This window comes from Anneissia japonica, unplaced genomic scaffold (assembly GCF_011630105.1).
Source record: "Anneissia japonica isolate Jap-2015-1 unplaced genomic scaffold, ASM1163010v1 scaffold287778_len1315358_cov176, whole genome shotgun sequence".
Classification (NCBI taxonomy): domain Eukaryota; kingdom Metazoa; phylum Echinodermata; class Crinoidea; order Comatulida; family Comatulidae; genus Anneissia; species Anneissia japonica.
In genome coordinates, this window is record NW_022702824.1 from 628,512 (window position 1) to 633,639 (window position 5,128).

A 5,128-nucleotide genomic window follows, 5' to 3' on the forward strand; every position below is an offset into this window, starting at 1 on the left:
TATTACAGTAAATAGGCCTATTTATGTGTGTATACATACATAATAAAATTGAGTTGCTTACGTATTCTTTTTTCCATGAATGGATAACCCCAAAGAGGAAGGGGGGTCTGTGGGTCCTCCGCCGAGAAAATGTTGATCACTAGATGGCAGGAAATGAGCTTTTCAGACTTTTTAGGTGTCTTTTAATGACTTTTATGTTCTTCAAAATTCAAGGTTTTCCCCCTCTTGAAAACGGTCAGGTAAGCTTTCTCATTCCTATTACAGTAAATAGGCCTATTTATGTGTGTATACGTACATTTAAAAAAATTGAGTTGCTTACAAATTCTTTTTTCCGTGAATAACACCAAAGAATAAAGGGATCCAGGGCCCTCCCCTGGAAAAATTTGATCACTAGATGGCAGGAAATGAGCTTTCCCGACTTCTGAGATGACTTTTAAGTTCTTTAAATTTTAAGGTTTTCCTCTCCGATTGAAAACGGTCGGGTAAACTTCTCATTCTTATTACTGTAAATACTAGTAGCTCTACTATGTGTGTATGTACAGTACATAACAAAAATTGAGTCGCTGCATACATGTTTTTTTTTTCAATAAATCGATGAACCCCAAATAAGAGGGTGGTCGGCAAGGGCGTCGATCCGTGGTTGAAAGGGGGGTGGGGACGAAATTAAAAATAAGCCTTGGTCTGTAGGCCCAAGCCTTGGTTGGGGACCAGGGGGCGAAGCCCCCAGTAGCTCTGGCGCATATAGCCTTTTAATTGAGCAATGCAATTAACATTCTTTTCCATACGAAATTTTCAAAATATCCAGTGGGGATAAAAAAAAAAAAGTGGGGATTTAATTATAGAAGATTGGTGAAAAGTGGGGGGGGGGAGACAATCGATATGATGTCCCCTACTTTGAAAAGTGGTGGGAACGCGTCCCCCCTGTCCCCTACCGATCGACGCCCATGGTGGTTGGGGGTTCTTCCCAGGAAAATTTTGGTTCTTAGATGGGGAGAAATGAGTTTTTCGGACTTCTGAAGTGTCTTTTAATCAAAATTCAAGGTTTTCCCCTTTTGTAAATGGTCAGGTTATTTTTTCTTATTATAGTAAATAAGCCTATGTGTGTACCAGTACACAAGATTTTTTTTAAATTTATTTCTTTATTTATTTATTTTTATTGTTATTCTTTTTTAAGCGTACAGGTTTTTGAATACCGTATTTTAAAATACTTAAGTTAAATTTTTATTTATTTATTTAATTTTCAATGAAAAAAAATGCGATCGTTAATGGTACAATGTAAACCTGTAATCATATGACTACTTATACAGAATTCTACTATACCATACGGCTAGCCTAGGACCAGGCCTCCTACTATTGTATAGAGACCCAGAGGACACTGAACTAGGGGGTGCTGCGTTATGGAGAGTAATGTGTAACCGGAAATGGTCTGCCAGTTGGTAATGCATGAATAAAGTTCGGGGTTTGTCGGGTAGTGAAATGATTATTGTACATTTTAAGTGCTCCCTCCATGAAGTGTAAGCTAAATTACGGTGATTAATTAGCGAAGATATGGAGACAATTATTTCGAAGTTCCCTCTTTCCAAGAGGGGATGCAAATGCTTTGTGAAAATGAGTAGCCGCTGTACTCATTTTCACAAAGGAATACACTCAGCTAGTTAGCTAACAATATGCAAATTTACATAAACACATGGGAAGAAAGGTGCAATCACGTTCTGTTGCCTAGCAAACGTCTGTACTGTAGCGGGGGGTGGGGGGGGGGGGTAGCCTACTGATGTACTGTGTATAGCGGGGAACGATGAAGCATAATATGACTAGGCCTAAGCCTAAGTAGACAGTGCAATATAAAGTACACTTTCGAAAGAAATAAATTAAAATAAGAAGAAAAAATTAACTAGGGCCTAAGAATAATTCAGTTGCAGCCGTACCTTGGGCGCTAATGCACTTTAGTACTCCACCCTAACCCTAAGAATAACAGAGCAATACTGCAGCTGAGTTTAAGGTTAGGGTTAGGGTGGAGTACTAAAGTGCATTAGCGCCCGTACCTTGTTTAAGTATTATATGCTAACTATGCGGCTCTTGTAGCCCTAGCTAGGCAAGGCATTCATGTGCAAAGCAGTGGTGTTTGTTTATCCATGAAAAAAGTACGCCGGGAAAGTTTGCCTTACCAGGAAAGTGACGTAATCTTATACGTATGCATGCTAACTATAGCGTGAGTGTGACGTCACCAAAAAATAAAAATGTTCTATTATAACCAAAATATTATTAACTAAAAGGTTTGTGGGCGTAAATTCCCTTAATACAAATTAAGGGTAACACCATCCCATTGACGTCTCAGTCGAGAAATATGGGTAGCTGAAGTTTTTTTTTTCGAAAATCTGACTACGAAACCAAATCTAAATTTACGTTCCACTTCTGACTCTGAGTTGTGCTTCGCACACGCCGCTGAGGGCGTCATTCCGGGAACCTTGCGTCTAGTCCAAGACCATGTTGCAAATCCCAACCCACATAGGCCTAGCCTATAAATCCTAGCATAGGGCTCGTGATCGCGGTACACTGACCATTAAAAATTAGCAGACGCATTGGGAAGCGTTGTTCACGGCATTGGGCTGCAGCGAAAATTGATTCCCCCATTATTGGAACAGGCGTCATGCTTGGCTGACTAGTTCTAAATTTACATTTCGCATATCTAGTGTTGTTGTAAAATGTATTTCAAACCAGTCATGCTTGGCTGGTTTTTGATTTATGTTTTGAAAATTTTGGCGAGGGCGTTTGACCAAGTCAGACCTACGTTTTGCGTTACATAAAGAAATCAGAACTACATTTGGAAAGTTTGAACTACGTTTTGAAAAATTAGAACTTCATTTTAGGAAACTAGATCTACATTTTGAGAAATTTATGCCTACGTTCTGATAAATTATACATTGAATTTTGCAATTACATTTTGATTTTAACATGGACTTTTGCTGCGTATGGCACCCCATTGTCAATAATTGTTCGCTGGAGTCTGTGGTATCTCATGGACTCTCATAAATTTTGAATATCATTTTATTATTTAACAATTTCTTGTACTGTATTTTTTTCTTTAGCAAGACCAAACACTCAAAAAGTGTCTGTATAGTGTTGTGTATTCTCTTATTGTAAGTGTATTATGACATTGACAGGGACATTGATTGAAAAAAATACTCCTGAAGTTGTGATGGACACCTTGTGTAGACTAAGCATGGAGTTAAGAGTATTAGTAGTACTATTTTCAAATTATCGTTTTTATTTTATAGTTTATAAAACGAAACTTTTCAATCATTGTCCATTAATCACGAGATAACGAAATTATTATATGAAGATCATTTGTATAAATAATAGGTAAAATAGCAGTAGGCCTATTATAGTAATACAGCCAAGTCCGCATTTGTAGAAACAGATGCTGCTATTATACAGGGGTGGCACCAGGATTCGCTCAAAACCTCTCGAAATTGTTCCAAGGGGCAAATCCCCCGAAAAATATGACAATTTAGGGGTTTCAAAAACTTATTTACCGTACTCGCGCGAAGAAGCACCCGGGCGCTTAAAATATTTTATGCACTTTCTGAGGGGCGCTTATTCAAACGGGGCGCTTATTTTGTGCTTATGAAAACAGAGTGGAAATTGAGGGGGCGCTTATAGAAATAGATGAAAATCGAGGGTTCTTATGGGAAATTAATTTATTAATTAAAAATTCAAGAGGCACTTTTTGAATAAAAACAAGATTATATAAGGACATTACGAATGGTGGTTAGAAAAGATCGTCCAGAGAACATGGCTCATAACAAGAATGCGTGAATATTTACATAACAACAAAATAGCAGATGCAATTAGTGGTGGTAGTGGTTAGCTTGTTGGCCATCGGCCGATTGAGATAAGCAGGATAGCAGGATCATTGTATTTTTCTTGAAAACTCGGATGAGAAAGTTCGAAAAAAGAAAAAGAGGAGTAGGACTAGACATAGACAAATATGTAAAAAGATTAAAGTTGGAAATATACTGTCTGTCCAGGGATCGGAGCTCTCATCTGTCCAAGAGAAATATAATATCGTCGCTCACATCACGAACTAACACAATTAAATTCAATTGTGTTAGTTCGTGAAATCAAAAAAGCGCGTCAAAATACGCGCTGTTGTCGTTAAGGACTTTTTGTGTGGTAAAGAATACAAAATGTATAAGAGACAGGGTAAAGAATACAAAATTGCTTGACAACCAATACGCGCTCGTTTTGACGCGCTACTGTGATTTCACGAACTAACACAATCTACTTTGATTGTGTTAGTTCGTGATGTAAGCGACGATATCCTTATTTTGATATTGACTGAAGAAGAATGTGTTTCCAGTCAGTCAGTCGGTCGGTCGGTCAGTCAGTTTTCCACTCTACAGCTCAAATCATGCCAACAACCACAGTCCCAGGATTGATTGGATTATTGACTTGCTAAAAAGGAAATCTTATGAGGGGGGCGCTTATTCAAACGGGGTGCTTAAGGAAATTTTCACGTTATTTCACGCGGTTATTCGAGAGGGGCGCTTATTCAAACGGGGCGCTTATTCGCACGAGTACGGTAATCGATTTTACAGTCTAGGCCTAATAATAATGTTGAAAATACATAGGCCTACATTTTATTTTCCCCCGAAAAATTGGGTTTTTTTCCCCGACAGGGGTAGGGGCCAGCTCTCCCCGACCGCGGGGCTCTTTTTGGTGTTTTTTTTTTTACAAGAACCAATTCTGCCTAGTTTCAGTGTTAATATAAATAATAGTAATATAAAATGAGTAGTGGTTGACTCCTCATACGTTATAAATATAATCCTTTACCAATCTAATACTGCTAAACCAGCCAAAACTGTCTTCAACTTTATTATATATCATCACTGGGGTCGTCTGGTACACCGTGACCAAGTGACTCTGCGAGCGCGAGGTGTATTGAATACGCGGACGCAGTCATAAGCGTAGATCCCGGGGGATGGGGGGATATATCCCCCCAATATTTTGACAAGGGGGATGGTCCCTTGTATCACCCCCCCCCCAATATTTTGACTATGTATGGGATAAAATGGAGCTTTACACACTTCAAAAGACTGTCACAGAAATAATTTGCACTGTCTTATGC